Source organism: Amborella trichopoda, chromosome 9 (assembly GCF_054954075.1).
Source record: "Amborella trichopoda isolate Santa Cruz 75 chromosome 9, AtrichopodaSantaCruz75HAP2 v2.0, whole genome shotgun sequence".
Taxonomy (NCBI): domain Eukaryota; kingdom Viridiplantae; phylum Streptophyta; class Magnoliopsida; order Amborellales; family Amborellaceae; genus Amborella; species Amborella trichopoda.
In genome coordinates this window covers 8,616,247-8,634,646 of record NC_142344.1, presented here as the reverse complement: position 1 = coordinate 8,634,646, position 18,400 = coordinate 8,616,247, and positions in this window count along the sequence as shown.

Below are 18,400 nucleotides of genomic sequence, written 5' to 3'. Positions count from 1 at the left end.
AGTGGCGGGGGAACTTATCCAAAATTCCAGCCCACTCTTAACGCATTACCCTCAGTGAGTATTCACAGTTAATGATTCCTTGCTTACCCCTACTTTAGTTAATTCATCTACTTACATTCCCTGATAACATGCTTGAAAGTTCACTCCTTATCTCTAGTTAGGTCCACGATTTATAGTAAGAAGTGTTTTGTCTCTATGGTTCTTTTTGTTTAAGCTTACACCAATGAATAACATTCAAGGGATCACGTTCAACCTCGACTCATTGCACACTATTTGGGATTAGTTTAAGACATTGTAATGGAACTTGGATCTCAGCCTCATTCGCCCTACATAAACCTGGTCCTGAATATTTGAGTTTAATGTTGCATGTGTTACAATCTCAAGTTTTTCTGAAGTGACTCTCTATTTTCATTCATCATATGAATATACAAACTCGTTTTATATAGACAAATGACAAATGGTAAGATTAGAAGAAAATCACAGACACCTATACTATACCCATACTTACCATAAAATGCATGATGATGCACCTACCTTTTTCACATACACTAATTCTAATATACACTTATAATTAACTATGTGGACACTATACACTTTCCTTAACACTCTCCCTCAAACTCAAGATGCTATGAGAAAGAAAGCAATTGGATCTTCAGGTGTTGGATCTTTAGGTGTATAGCATGATTAGCAGAAGCAGCGGTTTCCATGTTCAGGATGCTTGATCAACAAGTACAGAGGAATGACACAACAAGGCATGCTAGACCAACGACATATCAATAATCCTCAGAAAAAGAATGCAAGAACAGAGGCAACTCGAGCAACGATATTAGCAAGCCTCATAAACAAAAGGCAAAAGCAGAGCAGGCGCGAGCAACAACATATTAGCGAATTTCAAGAATGGACAAATCTTCTGATATTCGCCAAATACATAAAAACAGTTGAGACAACTAAAAGAACAGAGACACTTGAAATAGCCAAGGTAATGTATCTCTAGTGGTGTATATCCGAGACTGATTCAGCAGCTCACATAAAAGAACAGACATGATCGAGTAATAAGAGAGCAACATACTTGATCATACAGGAACAAAATAGGGTGAAGATATCTCCGACTTTGATACCACGGTAGAGTTTTAGGTTTCTCTGAAGAGACTCACTGTGTCCATTAATCGTATGAATATACAAACTCATCTCATATAGATAAATGACTGACGATAAGAATATAAATAAATTACAAACACCTATATTATACCCACACTAGCCATAAAATACAACATAATGCAACCACCTTTCTCGTATACACCGATTGTAATATACACCTTCTATAATTAACCCTATAGACAATATATCCTTTCCTTATCAAAACCATGATTCCCCGATTGAACTCCAATCGAATTTGATTTTTCTCCATAGTCTCTGACCAAACCCCCAGTTCTTGCCAAAACCATGATTTCCAGTTGAACTCCAATCAGAGTTTATTTTTCTCTACCCTTCAGGTAGTGGAGTCTATTTTGACATTCTATGATTTTCCTCACACCCAGCTTTATATATGTTATTAATCAAACTATGTTTCCTCACCCCAAAGTACTTAGTTTGAATCATCACCCAATTTGACATCTTGGCTAAAATTCTTCCCTTTAATTGTGTTGGCATCCAAGCATTTGCCTTCAAAATATCTACTATTGTGCTCCTTCCACAACAAAAAGTTGCCATAACACTGCCGCACTCAGACATTTTTATATAATTTTCCCTACTTTGGGATATTTTAAATTGAGTAATTAATGTGCATATTTTTTGGAAGGAAAAAATTTATATAAAGTCCAGGCTCTAAACAATCAAATTAGAACCCACCTCAAAAGTTTCACTAGAAGATAATCAAATTCGAACCCACCTCAAAAGTTTTACTAGAAGATGTTGTTTTGATGCCCAATATCATCAAATTGATTATCTCGACATCAAGACGCATGAACAGGAGAAAAAAATAGATGTCAAGTTTTGGAAATTGTGCATCTTGTAACGCATTTTTAAACCGTCAATTTTCAAGATTTTCAAGTTTTAATGGATCTGCTCAATCTACACTATTTTTTAGGCTTTAAATTTTATAATTAACTATGAAAATATATTTTAAGGCTATCACAAAGATTTCCAGTATTCCAACTATATTTTTTGGCACTATTTGAAGGTGTGCTTTATTTTGATTGTTTAGAGCCTCGGCTCTATACAAACCGCACCCTCTTCTAAAATACTATTAGTTCAAAAGTCTCCTTTTTGTTACATTGTTACAGTCATACCCAATTTGTTTGCCATTTTCCAAAAATGTCAAAAAAAATGCCCATGATTTGGATTGAAGGTCTAAAGTTTATCAAAGTTCATTAGGTATCTTCGAGGGCCCTAGGAACAACAGAGGACAAAAAACTTTGGATTTTCATAATCCAAAGTTTTTTTTGATGTGGGAACAACCTCAGATTTTTAAATTCCAAAGTTTTTGTTGAAAGAAAATACAAGAAACAAGTTCAATAATACATAACAACATTGGATTTTCAAATCTAAGGTTTGTGAAAGAATATTAAATTTTAAAAATCCGAAGTTTTTCTTTTAAAGGAAAGCCACTTTAAATACTTCGGACTATTAAAGTCCAAAGTTAGGGTTTTTTGGTGGAAAAAATACAAAAATGGAGAAAATGGGTATGAATATAATATTTGTAATTTGTTGGAGATATTTGTAATAACAGTAAATAAAAATGATGTTTATGTAATTTTCTCTTTTTAAGTATTCAGTTGCTCAAAGATATGTGGTACTAATCCTAGTAATGGCATTTGTTGGTTTATGTGGGCAGTAATATAATCCATTTAACTCATTTATCAATTCCACCGATTGTAATTGAATCTGGTATTCTGTTGAACCTATATTGCATTGTCCAATTTGTTAGTAAAATTATGACCATCATTTTAAATTGTTTAATCTTCCCCACCATGTCCCACACTACCAGTGATAGTTTCCAGCCTCTTCAGTTTTTACCCATAAGAATTTGCTCGTCAAGGCATAATGTATAAAGATATGTAATATGCTGGTATATTGGATAATGTGGATCTAGTGATCGTCAATCCTCTACCCAGATGTAAATAATTCACTTTCCAAAGGTTATCTGAACCTGAAATCTCTGGATCCCATCTTGATCTTAACTATAGTTAGTAAATCTCTATTTAAAACAAGATTTTTCAAAAAATCTTTTATTATTTAAAATCCATTAAGAACTCTGAGTTTTTTAAAAGCTCTTACCAAAATGTTAGGTTTCACAAAAATCTTTGGATCCCATCCTGATCTCAACTATAAGTAAGTCTCCATTTAAAAGACGATTCTTTCAAAAAATCTTGAAATTCATTAACAACTTTGAGTTTCTAAAAGATCTTAAGAAAATCATGTTTTTTTAATGGAACCAATATAAATCTATATTTTATCTTTTATCAAAAAAAATTCCAAAAAGAAACTTATTTCCTCTAATCTTTATTTCTTAATTAACTTAATATTATTGAATTTTGGTTTCAACATAAGTAACATTAAAAGTTTGAGTAAGTCAATAATTTTGATTTAACAAAGAATCCCATAAAAAAAATTTCACTAGTAAGTTCCTTTAAAAAATGCATATGAAAAAATACAAGCAATATATTCCCCAAACAATAAGATATCAAAACAATTGTATATCTCAAAATAATAGGTAGAGATAGAAGAACAGTAGCCCAATAAATTTTTTTTTTTTTAAACCTAGAGCGTCCTTATAAAATGCAAGAGAGAGATTTATTGGTAATAAAGATTTAGGCAGCTAGGAATTCAATATGAGATTCAAATTTACTTAAGCATTCGGTTGCTTTCTTTATACATAGAAAAACTTAATTAATTTCTTTTTCTTTTTTTTTAAAATTTCATTGGAGTATATAACGTAGTATTTTGGATAAACCACTATTTTACATATTTGGGTATTTATGTTTTGTTTTAATTAACTGTAATCCTATACTGAGAGTCCTTTTTTTTTTTTTTTCTTTGAACAATAATCATATACTTGATTTACAATTCTTGTTATTTACTTATATAGTTCTTGTGTTTAGTAATATTGTTGTTGTTTCATTTTATGCTCCTAATAAATTTATGATATATCTTGTTTTGTGACAAGATGTTGTTGGATTTATTGAAAGTTTATACAAAAAATTGCTAAGTATTACTGTAATGGCACTAAATAAGGCCATAAAATTATCGTTCAGTGGCTTTACCGTATCTATAGAATAACTGCAAATTTTTTTCACTCCATTTTTTTGAGCCAAATCTAAAATATTCACGATTCTATAACTTATTTTATTTTTTGGAGATCATTATTTTTACTGGAGTTTTTTCTTCAACTTTTTGATATAAAACAGATTTATTACCGATGTTTTGATTTGCCGGTATATTATTATTCCCGACTTGCTGACTATGATCTCAACAATCTGACGCCTCTCAAAGACCTCACATTTCTTTTTGGTTCTTCCAAGTAGGAGTGTAGCATTCGTGGGTGACTAATTAAGCCAGGCTAGAAGTGAAGAAACTAATCTCCACTGTAGCAACAACCACATGCTCAAAATTGACAATTCAAACAGGGAATCACCGATCCTTATTGGGGTCGATGCGTAACCGGGTCGATCTCTTGGAATCGAGAATCAGCCCTAACATTTCTGATTTACCAAATAATCTATGTTTCCTATGTTTTTTATTTATGATTTAAGAAAGATGCCCATGAGCAACTTTTTTTATCTTTTCCTTGGTTTTTTTGTTTTTGTTCTTTTCCTTAGTTTTTTAAGTTTTATTCATATTTATAGCTTATTGGATCACGAATTTGGCCGACAACGACCAGTCCAGTAGAGGGTCGATCTACCGAATCGATCCGTATTTCGGAACAGTGGCTACAACACAAATGCCACTTAACATAAGCAGAGCTGGAACCCTTTCAAGGTTGCTTAGCTGGTTTATCTCATGATTCTCCTCCAATTCTTCAATCCAAGACAATGTTAATTGCCTTTAGCTTCTTACTGCGATAGAGAATCAGAGTAGCCAAAAGAAACACACAATGGGCCTGGTGGCATGTGGGCTAGCAACCCATTAATGGACCTTAACATAAATTCTTGCATCCATAAAAATATGAGAGAAAGGGGACAAAAAAAAGACAGACCCACTTGTGAGAAAGTACCTCTTAACAGCCTTCCAGTGAAGTTGAAATTGAATTGGTGCCCACATGAGTTGGCAAGCACAATATAAGACACGAGCTATGTTTGAGCCCCTAAAAGTAAGCTATTGTAGCCCACCACCCATTATGATGTAGCCTAACTGAGCTCCATTGTCCTCTCTTTCTCTCTCTAAACTTTTTGTATACCTCCTCTCTCTCTCTCTAAACTTTTTGTATACCTGCCCTTGCTGTGTACATTGTATAATAACCAAAAAGGATGGAAGTTTATGTCTTTTCAATGCATAAAGCCCATTTGGCTCATCCAAGGTTCACCTGCAAACATCAGGGCAAATAATAGTTGCAAAATATCATTCCAATGCTCCCACCAAATCACTGAGGCAGTCGAATTATGAAAAGTGGTTATCTTAAAGAGATTATTTCAATCAAGTACATCCTCAGGTAATTTGGTAAAAATATGATTTTTTTTTTCTATCTGTTAGGGATTTGTAATCTTGATTAGCAAGGGTATAGTTTAGCCTATAACAAATGTGGATTAAATTACCAAAATACTCAAACATATGAGAGATTTTAATGAAAAAGCACACTTTCTAGGTCTGGAACTAAAACAAATGGTAGAAGTTCGTTCAGACCACTTAAATTGAGCCAAATGATGTAAAATGAGATGCCAAGTTGCATGGAAAAAGATGTGACTTTCCGACATGTTTACAAGGAAATGAATATGGAGGCGGTTGAGTTAGCTAACGGGGAGCCCGTCCCGCCACTTTGAAATCATTTGATCCACTTTCCTGGGTAGGGAAGAGAGGCTGCCGATGGTGGCAATAGGTTCAAGGATTTCAAGTGGCAGGACGGGCTCCCCGTTCTTCTTCTGGGGCATTGTAGAGTAGAATTTGTGGAGGGTCCTAGAGTAATTTAATAAAATTCAGTCATGTGAATATTAAAAAAAGAAATCTCTGATTTCAAATTTGAAATAAGTAACTTTAATACGAAAATATGTTTTGGGTTCAGAAAGTAAACCAAGTAGAGGTATTTACATCAATTTATTTTTTTTGTTTTCTTATAAAGATCATAAAGTTTTTATTAAATAAGGAGGAATTTACAATTACATCATAACAAGAGTTCATTAGCAACAAGCAAAGAGCTAGACGAAGCCCCCTTCTTGGCCAAAGCATCGACAACATTATTTGCCTCTGTATAGACATGTTGGAAAGACACCTCCACCACAAATAGCCATAATGTTAGCCCATAAAGACTTTAGTGTCCAAAAAAAATCGGCTAACCTTATTGCTACAACTAATCACGTTAAGAGAATTCCTTCAACAATACAGAACCTCCCAAATTATTTTATTTAAGCAGCTTTAACCCTTGAATTATTGCATAAAGTTCAGACTTATTCTCTAATGAAATGCCACAGGATCCACATAAAGAAGGAAGAACCTGCCCCGTTCAATCTCTTAGAATATCTCCCATGCCTACACACTTAGGATTGCTTGAATAACTACTTTGCTAGTAATTTTGTTGATTGGAGGGGTGGTTTTACTCTCTTTTAATTATATTTTATTGAAAGTATATTGAAAAATGAACATATAAAAATTTGGGATTGTATAAAATGAGACCATTTACTTTTGATACAAAGTGGTCACAATTCTTTACAACTATTTGATAGCTTAAATGTGTCATAAAGTTCAAAAAAATTTATTTTGAAGTTTGAGTTTGGTCAATGGAATAAATGTTGCCACCTAATTTCACGTTCAATGGTCAAGATTAATGTGACCACCTTGTATCAATAATAACTAGTCTCGTTCTATACTTTCTTTAAAAAAATTATTTATTTAATTACAGTAAGTATTAGATTGAATAATGTTGTGCGGTATTCTAGGAAAAATAAAAGTGCAGGCTTGTGGCCCGGTTTGGCCGGACGGCCGATCATAAGTAAAAGTAAGTTTCGCAATAAAATAATCTAAACTCTCCCATGAAAAGTTTGGCCCACTCCAACCCGCGTATGAGCAACGGACATTTCTGAAATCCTTTCATATTCGTAAACGATGAATTTAATTACGTCGCTCCTTTTTTTTTTTTTTTTTCTTTTTTTGTAGTTGCGTTTGATTGCGGCGTAAAAAAAATTAAAGGATGAACGTTTATAAGGCCTGGGCTTTATGAAAACTAGTGTTTGCAATACTAGGCCGGTGCAACTCTGAACCAGCTGGTCAAATCGGAACCGGGCACTAGCAGATCCAGTTTTGGCTAGTTTTAGTGGTCCAATCGAGCATTTAATTTTTAAAAATAAAATAAATTATATATATATATATATATATATATATATATATATATATATATATAATTTGTTTGTAATATGTATTTGAATATTTTTATCATTTTGACAAAGATCACCAAATGTTTTGGCCATGAAAACTTATTTTTACATTCCCCTCTTTTTCAAAAATTTTAAAAATTCCCGTGGGCACAAATTGATTTTTGAAATCTATTTTTTCATAACTTTTTAACTTTATTTGAATGTGCTTTGTTTAACCATGATTTAAATATACTTTTTATTTTTTTTATTTTTTAATGCTTTTGGGACCAGCCGAGACATGTCCGATTAGGGTAGTTTATTAGGATCCGGCCCTTGGCCGGTTCGATTTTTTGAACACTGTTGAAAACAAAGCCTCACCTCGAATCCTTGTCCAGAAAGCACTTTGGACATCGTATATCTCCATGATGGCTCTAAATGAATTTCCAACATTGGCTATGAATTTTGAAGCTCAAAAAATAGTACAGCTATTGCGGATCTGTGAACACCCATTTTTAGGGTGAAATGGATAGTCTAGATAATTTGTTACAATATACACAATTTTTAGAGCTTAAAGTTTTTCTTTTTTCCACAACTATAATGGTCAAGGTCGAGATGATCAATTTGAATATTTTTCGACAACAAATTACAATATTTGGTTAGTTTTGAGGTGAGGCTTTACTTATTTTGAAAGTAATTTGTTTGTTCCTTGAAAATTGAAAATAGTCCTTTACAAAACCAAATTTTTTTAAAAATTGTGTTTTACATGACCAAATTGGTAGCCTGAACTAGTGACTAGCCCAACCCAACCGGTTTGACCAAGTAAGGTTCGGTTCCGCTTGCCCAAACATCCCACCCACCGATATAGAAGTGGCTTAAGCAGTTTTGAACCAGCTCATTGATTTTTAGAACACTGAATTACAACTCCTCAAGAAGGTCACTAACACAAAGACAAGTTTTCTGTCCAATATGGAGTGTAAAAGGTTGTCATTCATTTAAGGGTGTGGTTTATAGAAGGCTGAGGCCCTAAACAATCATAATAAGGAATACTTGATAATTTTGAAAATGGGTGAGGTTTCTATAAGGTTGCAACCTTAAACAATCCGATTAAGGCGCACCTTCAAAATTTATCATAGCATGTATTTTTGTTGTAAAAAATTATTATTGTTATCTTAAAATCTATTTTCATACCTAATTAAAAAATTTAAAATTTTAAAAATGGTAAAAATCTAGTAGATCTATAAATATATGAAAATCTTGAAAATGGACAGTCTAGATAATGTGCTGTAAGATGCACTATTTTCGAGATTCAAAAACTTTTTTTTTTTCATATTCATAGATCTCGATATTAGATGATTGATTAGAGGGCTTTTTTAACATTAAACAACATTTCCAATAGATTTTTGATGTGCATATGTGATTCTATATTTTAAGATTAACCTTATATAACTTTTCCCTTTGAAAATTGATATTCGAGGAAATGAATTACAAGATGTATTATTTTCAAGACTTGAAATCTACTTTTTCTCATGTTCATACATCTTGAGGTCGAGATGATCGATTTGAGGATTTTTGGACATCAAAATGATCTTTTGAGTATTTGATGTGCACCTTAATTTGATTATTTAGGCCTCATCCTTATATTAAACTTTTTAGGAAATTTACAAAAAAAAAAAAAAACCCAAAACTACACTTTTCTCTCACACTTTTTTATCCAAAATATACTTTCTATGGAAAAACCCCCAACTAAATAAATAAATAAAAAACTAAACTACCATCCCTTACTTTTACTTTACCGACGCCTCTCTCTTCTCTATCCCACCAAAATAGGGGGCTCCGGCACGCAGTCCGGCAGTAGCGCTCCAGCACTGTGTAAAGTTCAGTCTGGGAGTAAGGTTCCGAGACTGTGTAAAATGCGTTCCGACAGTAGGGCTTTGGTACTGTATAAAGTGAGGTCCGACAATTGCAAAGGGCGGTCTGGTAGTTGCAAATGGCAATCCAGCAATTACAAAGGGTGGTTCGGGAGTTGCCAAGTGCAGTCCGGCACTTGTGAGCTCTGACAATGTGACGGTGCACTTTAGCAATATGGTGCACTTTGGCAATTTGCTGTTGGAGTTAAAAAGTCAACGTCAAATCTGTCCAAAATTGATTTTTTTGTGTATGAAAAGGGCATTTCTGTCAAAAAAATGAATTTTTTCTTTTAGGGGTATTTACCTAGAAAGTTTATTTGGGAAAAAAAGTGAGAAAAAAAATTAGATTAGGGTCAGTTGTATAGAAAGAGTTTTGTGGTGATAATTTTCTCAAAAGCTTTCACTTTAGAGAGATATGGGTGCGCTTAAAAAACGGAAATAAGTATTAAGCCTAGTTTGGACAGTCAAATAATTACAATACGGGAGTTATATGTAAGGGACACTACAGCAGTCTGCTCTGACGCAGACACACACACATTGTGACAACAATTTTTTTTAACAATCAGGATTGCAAAAGTATGTCACGTAAAGGACCAAGCATCGCCGTTTGATGCTCATGAATGGGTGGATGAATATAATATCCTTGTTCTAAAAAATTGGTCCTCCAAACGTAGCGTTAAAGTGTAGAAATAGGAATAAAGGATAACAAGGCTTTTAAAGGTAATTAATTATGGGTGCGGGTAGTATAGAGCCAAGGCTCTAAACAATCAATGTAAAATACACCTTCAATTGTGTCGAGAAATTTGATTTCAATACTAGAAATCTTTGTGACAGGCTTAAAATATATTATAATATAGAATCCAATTATATAGACTTGTAGCAAGAATGTTGGGTAAAAAAACGAAAAAAACAAAGAAAAAAACAAAAAGAGGTGGATTTTTTGTATGTTTACTTCTGATAGACAACTTTGTGAGTTGATGTGCGTGAGAGGCGTATGAACGGAGAGCAATTATCCATTTTACTAATAAAAAGTTCGTAATATTGCCGAAAAAAAGAAAAGAAAAAAGCAAGTAATTTAAGTTCATAATGGAAATTGGGGGATTTGGCTTGATAGGTTAGGTGTTGATGATTGCAACTCTCTATCCAGAATTAGAAAAATGATAAAAGAATAGCGTCAAAAGCATGGCCAGTAAAGGTCGCAAGGGGCCACAACGTAACTTTTAGAGTTGACAAATCAACGATAAAAAATAAAAAAAAAGAAACATGAGCTCGAAATAATAATAAATAATATAGCATAAAGAAATCTGAGGGCATGATGTGTAACCAAAGAAATAGCAGAGAGAAATATGAGGATATGATGTGCTTTATTAAAGAGCCTGTGCACCAACAAGGCAACCACCCCCTAAGCCAGTCTTGTCAGATTGGTTTCGGAATCTTTTTAAGTTTGATCGAAAAACAAGAAGCAATTAAATGCTTCGACGGAGAACATTTCAATTTTTTTTAAAAAAATATATGTTCAAAAGGCCCAATCAGACCGAAACGATCGAATCTAATGTTCACTCCTACGCATAAACTCTGAAAAAGCATTTATGATAAAAAACAATTTTTTGAACTTTAAGCATGGCTAGTAATAGACCCCTAGCTCTCTTATTTCACATTTGACAGCGTGAGGTGCTTTCGAACTTTTTATACCAAAGGTAAATAATCTCGTGGTACTAAAATAGCAAAAATTTCGTAAGTATCCACCGACTTTCTAAATATCGAAGAAACTAAAAAAATAGAATAATATTTATAGGGATTATATACTGTAAGATCACTCAGTTTTAGTATATGGAGGTCACAATCACTTTTAAATCATTGGATATAAAATATGATATCTTAAAGTGCATCATGTAGCTCAAGAAATTTTATTTTGGAAGTTATGCCTAGTCAATGACACCTTGAGCCATCGGATTTCACATCCAATAGCTGATGACAATTGAGATTTTCTTATTATGGTTGAGAATTTACTAGGCTTGGATCCGACACCTGAATTTTGGACCCTATTCGGATGTGGGTATGGATCCAACAGGTTGACTTTGGATCTGAATAGTTATTTAGATCGGATACGAGTACATATGAATTTGATATGGATCTAGCCACTAAACTAGTTATTAAAATATTATATATTATTTTATATACACATATAGGTTATACAATATTTTTTCTTATGTATTATTTTATACAATATTTTTCTTATATATTATTTTATAAATTTAATATAATATATAAAATAATTTATTGGATCTGATCTGGATCCTACGTATACTTTTTGGGTTTGAATCTGAATCTCAATGGATCTAGACCCGATCCGACCCATTCTTAGCCCTACTTCTTTTATCAAGAGTAAATGGTTTTATTATATACATTTCCATATTTATAAAAATCTGAAAAACTCCGTACTTCAAATTATTTAAGTGCGGTGAAGTATCAAGTTATCCTGTCTAAATCCTGATTATATCATAAAAATTATGATAGGGTCCTCCCCTTTCTTATCCCTAGTCCTTATACCCAAAGGACCGCAATACTGATGTTGAAAGGGAAAAGGAAAATCATGGAATAGATTTACTCAAATGACAAAATAATGAAGAAAAGAAATGGTACCTTGGTATCTGCATAACAAATCCAACAAGAAGAGACAACAAAGATTAAATTTTTCTCTCTTTTTTTTTTGGTTTCATAAATTTTGATGTATGTTCTTAATTTGATTGGCAGATGTGGCGTTCTATCCTATAACTATGCTTGAATGTTATATGCAAAATCATGCATGTGAAGCGATTCCATTTCATCTCTACAGAGGTTTTTGGAAGGGAATGCATTTGAGAATGGGATCTTGGTATGAAATGACATTTGAACGATTAAAGTTTCCCCATTATTTGTACGATTAAATAACAAAGCGACGAAGAGGTTTACTCCAACATAACTTTATATAAAAAATGGAGGAGAGAGACAAGAAAAACATCGCCGTTTTATGTCTTGTCACGTTTTTTTACCCCCTTTGCACATCTTAACTCTTCCTATCCCCTTGAAAAAGTGGAAGCGAAACCAAATAGTGATAGTGATCGTGATGGCGACGGAGAGATAACCTTGGATTAGTCTCTCTCCATGGGACTTTATGGCCCCATGGGACTTCTCTCTCAATGAATTTGTCAAAATTCCCAATCCCTTATTCAATTATGGATAGATCATACCAAACTTTTGATTAATTTCCCTATGACTTTCTCCATGGGACTTCTCTCTCAAAATTCCCAATCCCTTATTGACTCATCACATCATTGTTTAGAAAATCAGAATCAGACTGAACGGTCTAGTTCCAGTTCTCCAGGTTTGAATCGGATTGGATGATTCCTTTACAAAAAAAGAATAAAGAAAATCGGTCTAGTTCCCGTTCTCCAGGTTTGAATTCGGATGATTCCTTCATAAAAAAGAATAAAGAAAAACTAACAGTGTAATTCTTGTTCAAAATCGCCCATTTCCTGATCTCAATCTGAGCAGTTGATCATCAATCTCTCGGACAGTGCTTCAAATTATTATCTCAAATAAATCGTTCATAGAATCTGTACATCGAATTATTATTTCAAATGAATCTTTAATAAGATAGATAGAATCTATACAGTGAATCGAACAAAAACAAAGCCACACGTAAAGATACTCGGTAAGTAAAGTCAAAGATTCACACCATCTTCTCTCGATTTAAATTCCTCTCTCTCTAAGAGGAAGAGGAAGTGAAAATAATACGAGAGAGACAAGCACACGTGTCGTGAATAAGCCAGAGGTATGACGTGGTATCATATTTGACAATGGAAAAAGATAAGATTGGGAAAGCAATAATTTAGTTGGGGTTAGATGAAAAGTAAGAAGCGGGCTTCAAGGCTTTGAAGGGAAGGTATGTGATGCGTGCGTGCGTGCGTGTGTGTGTGTGTTTGCTTTCCTACCCAAACCACAACTCCCCCCTTCCTAAATACTTCCATTTATCACATTCCTTAAAACCACATCCTACTCCTACTGCGTACACACACACACACACAAAATAGAAAAATAAAAAAAAGGGGTGGGGGGACCAATAATTCAAGTCAAACAATCCATTCTCTCTCTAGAATGGAAGTAAGAGAAAGATGGGGGCTCACCTACTCGAAATCGATCACCCTCTGTGTCCCCACCAAAATGTCAGCATGCAAAAGAAAGACAAGTTAAGGCATTGGATAGATAAAAATCATAATATTTTGCAGGTCTAGAGAGAGAAAGCATGCTTCATGATAGAGAAAGACAACTTGATGCGTAGACCATGTTTTCAATAAGTTGTTTCTAAACATGGCTAGCTTGATTCTAGAGAGAGAGAGAATACTTCCTGTTTGTTTTCATATACTTTTTTTTACCAATAGTCTAAGGGGACGTAACATATTCATTGTCTTTTTCGCAAAAACCAAAAGAAAAAGGGTTTGACATTCATTGTGCGACAAGGTGGAAGGCGACGGGCCCTTGAAGAGGGAGAGGGAGCGGGAGTGGGTCATTCACGGCATTTCTCTTTTAGAGAGAGAAAGTGTTTCTTAGGGTTTTGAAATGAGATCGAGAGTCGCTGTACGGTTTGGGATAAAATTTGAAGACATTGGAAATTTTATGCAAATCCAATCGAGAGATGGGACAAGTGACGCATATCACTTTCTTTTGCTAGTGAGTTCAATGCATCCTTATTTACACTTTGAAATTGAAGACATTTGTGCGTGTGCCGTGCTAGACAATTGGCGACTAATTGATGTAAAAATATTCTTGTTTTTAATTATTTGAGAGAATATTTTCATGTAAAAATGTTATCTAGACAAAAATTTCACGCGAACTAAACATACTTTTAAAAATTGAAGATATTAGTGTGTTTGCGTTCATGATAGAAAATAGGGGTAGACAGCAAGTGAACAGAATGGCGTAATCGCGCGCGTCATTCACTCCCTCTGAATAATTCTTACTGCGAGGGATTTCAACGGTTCTCTGGAAATTAGGGTATTTGGATTTCTGAAGTTGGATATTTTGATGTCTGGAATCAATGAAGGCTTTGTTTGATAATGTGTCAAGATTTTTAGGAGATATGAGACGTTGTGTTTGATTGAAAGTCAGAATTTGGAAAATGGGAGACCTAGAAACGTGCCAGGTCTAACTACTTGTAAAATATTTTATCATGATGCAGTGATATTTGTTCAAAGTAGTAGAGATTTTAAAATCAATCAATATATAACATATATAAAATGAAATGTGTTGTTCAAAATAGTAGATATTTTAAAATCAATCAATATCCACCATGTATAAAATGAAATGTGCCGTTTAGATCATAGAAAGTAAAGGTAAAAAGGTTAAATTTCTCTTAAATTACATATAATTATTTTGTTTGAAATCTGCGCTTTGTACTATGGCCACATGAAAATAATGCAATTTAGCTATTACTTTGTTTTAGGAAGGTAGTCCAAGGGCATCGATTCAAAGTTATAATATTGTACTATGGCCATGGTGTCCCATTTTTGCACATTTTCCTTATGAGAATGAGCGTAAATATATCAAACCAATTATACATTATTGACAATTTAATTTTAATTGTAGTCATTGGTTGCATGCATTCAACACGCCATGCTCATGTGGGAATTGGAAGAGGCAACGAAATAGAAAATACAATCATCCACTTTCAAAAATAAAAAGAAAAACAATCATCACATCCAGCCATTACGATTACACCTCAACCATGTCCACATAAAACCAAATTATACATACAAAACAAGCAAAAATAACGGCTATAATGTATGATAAGCATGGTCATAGAACTACCCAAATCGACACAATCACATGACATTCACAACATCTATATAAATTTAAAAATCCACCATATCTAAGTCTTTCAAATATTAAACTAGGTGTAAAATTAAAAGGAAACATTAATCTATGATGGATTACAAAAGTGGGATTGTTATTGGGTAAACGAATAAAGCCCAATAGGGGGGACCTGTGATAGAGTACTAATACAACTTAAGACGCAAAGGCAAGCAAAATTTAAATATTTCAGTATAATTATATGCACCGCCATGCCACATTTGCGTTGCTATTGCATCTCACAATTGAACTCCTTTGTCGTGGTCCCGAGAACCTTCGGTAAAAGCTATATTTGCATTCTCCCCCATGTTTGCCTTCTCTTAATGCCTTTTTGTAGAAATTGCCACTTGTTAGTTGCTCTCATCATCATAAATTCATAATAGAATAGCAGTTGAAATGACTATAAGGACTTATGTTTTGAATGGATAATGTATTTGGTTCTTTGTAATAGTAAATCATGCTTTCCATAGCGCAAATATCATCTCAACTAATAATGTGTATATAATAAATATGTATATATTTCATTTATCCTTAGTTCTGATTGTATATTTGTGTAGGGATAGTTTGGTCTAAATTAAATGTATATTGTATATACACTTCTAAGGTTTCATTCTTGTCAATGGAAATTGGTCACAGATTCCATTCCTCCGTTTTTTTTCTCTCTACATCTATACTTCCCCAAAAATCTATCATGGTATCAGAACTATTGCTTGTGCAACTTATTCACTGATTCGTCCATTTGTTGCTCATAGATCATCATATTCTTTGTGAAGATCAGTTAAAGGATCGACTTTCTTTGTTTTATCCTTTAACAAGATTTACATTATAAAAAGAGATCTGTTTGTTTCTCGGTTAGAGACAGAGAGCTCGTCTTTTCCCTTCTACTTGTAGTCTTTCCACCCATTTTAATTTAAATTTTTTTTTTTTTAGCTCAAGTTTAGAGAGAAACAATTAAGTGTGGTCACGTCTCAATCACGGGTAACTGTGGTCACGTCTCAAACTACTACTTTTATAACTTTGATTTGCGTTTTTGTTTGCACCCTCGCCTCACGTCTTTGATTTGCTTTTTTGGTTTGCACCATCTCCCTCAAGTCTTCCTTTGCACCCTACCTTTGTATTTTTAATCTTTGTATCTCTCTCTACATTCTCCATCTCGATTTTACTCTACACTTTTCTACCCTCTCTCTCTCACTCTCTCATATCATCATTAACTTTTTTCTCTAGGCCGCATCGTTGGAAATTTATTGGTCTATTGCTACTGCGTCTCTCGACCCAATTAATATTTTACTTTTCTTTCTATGCGATCAAGATCCAAAAATATTACAGAGAGTGCTATTATTTATGAGCATCTTGATAGGAAGAACTATGGCTTGTGGCATTTTTAGATACGACGTTTTGTTATAGGAAGAAAGTTATGGGGTATTTTCTTATAGGAAGAAAGTTATGGGGCGTTTTTTTATAAAAAGAAAGTTATGGGGCTTTGTTGATGGCTTTGCACCACAACCTTCTGATGAGAATGGGCGCAATTATTTGTTTGTTATTGATAGTTGCATTGTTTCATGGATCATGAATTCGGTTGGGCACAAAATTGGGTGCAACCTCAAATATCAACCTAACGCCAAAGCCATGTGGGATTATTTGAAGAAAATATACTCTGAAACAAACACGGCTCGTCTCTATACACTTAAAATAGAAAGCATAAAAATACAACAAGGGGATTCCTCCGCCCAAGACTATTTCAATTCCCTATCGGGCATATAGAATGAGATGAACTCAATGGAGACAGAATCACCTAATGAGACAGTTACTAAAACAATAAATCGGACTCATTTATTTCATTTTCTAATGGGGTTGCGATCCGAGTTCAAAAATATGAGAGCATCCATTCTTCACCACACTCTTGCTTCATTACTAGATGATACCCTATCAGATCTTCTTGTTGAGGAGACTCGCTTAGGCTCTCTTGCGATTGCAAATCCAATTCATCAGACATCACTGATATAGCTTTAGCTATACCTAATGGCTCTAACAAGGGTTTCAAGTTTGGCCAAGTATGATGCAACATATGTAGACAAAAAGGACACATAGCTGCATATTGTAAGAAACAACTTTTTTGCATTATTGCAAAAAGTCTGGCCATGTGACTCATGGAAAGGCTTCTATAACTGGTTCTACTCAAGTTGCTACAGTGACCTCTATTACTAGCTCAATCACCATGGAGGATGTTGTTTCTGCTGACTCCCACTCGTTATTTATACCTATATCATCTACATTTCCTCTATCCATTCCAGGTTTCCCCTCTTTGGACTCAAATACATTTCAACAACTTGCTCATGCCTTAGCTACCTTGCACTTTTCAGGTAATTCACATGCTATTTAAAATGCTTGGATCATAGATTCAAGAGCATATAACCATTTGATTGGACAAATTTCTCAATTATCCTCTATGCAACTCATTTTGGTAAAATTACCTATTTTATTGCTAATGGATCGCCTCTTCATGTAACCCAATTCGGTACTATGATTATCCTTGTTCCATCTGGTAATTCCTTGTTACTTGAGGATATCGATCATGTTCTCAACCTTCCTCTTAATTTGATATCTATTGGGCAATAAGTGTCTTTTCTCATTTTCTAATAAAGGTTGTGTACTGTAGGATCAAGCAACCGGGAAGGTGATTGGGAAAGGGACTAAGAAGCGTCGGCCCTTCACATTTAACTTCAATGAGGCTCCTTCTCACCTTTCGCATGCTCGACATGTTTGCCACATTTTCCCTGCTTCTCATGAAATAAGCCAATCAAATTCTCTCTGGTATGTTTGGCATTGTGGGTTAAGTCATCATCCCTCTAAAAAAATGTTATCTCTTTTGGATTTTTACCTGTTGTCTTTTCCAATAAAAGGTTAATAAAGATATTTTGTGTGAGAGTTACAAGTTGGTAAAACACTTGGCTCTACCTTTCTCACATAATAATACTAAAAGTACCACCTCTTTTTCTTTAGTGCACTCTAATATGTAGGGGCACGCTCCCGTTCCTTTGATTATTGGTTTTTCCTATTATGTGATATTTATTAATGACTTTTCTAAATATACATGGGTTTATTTTC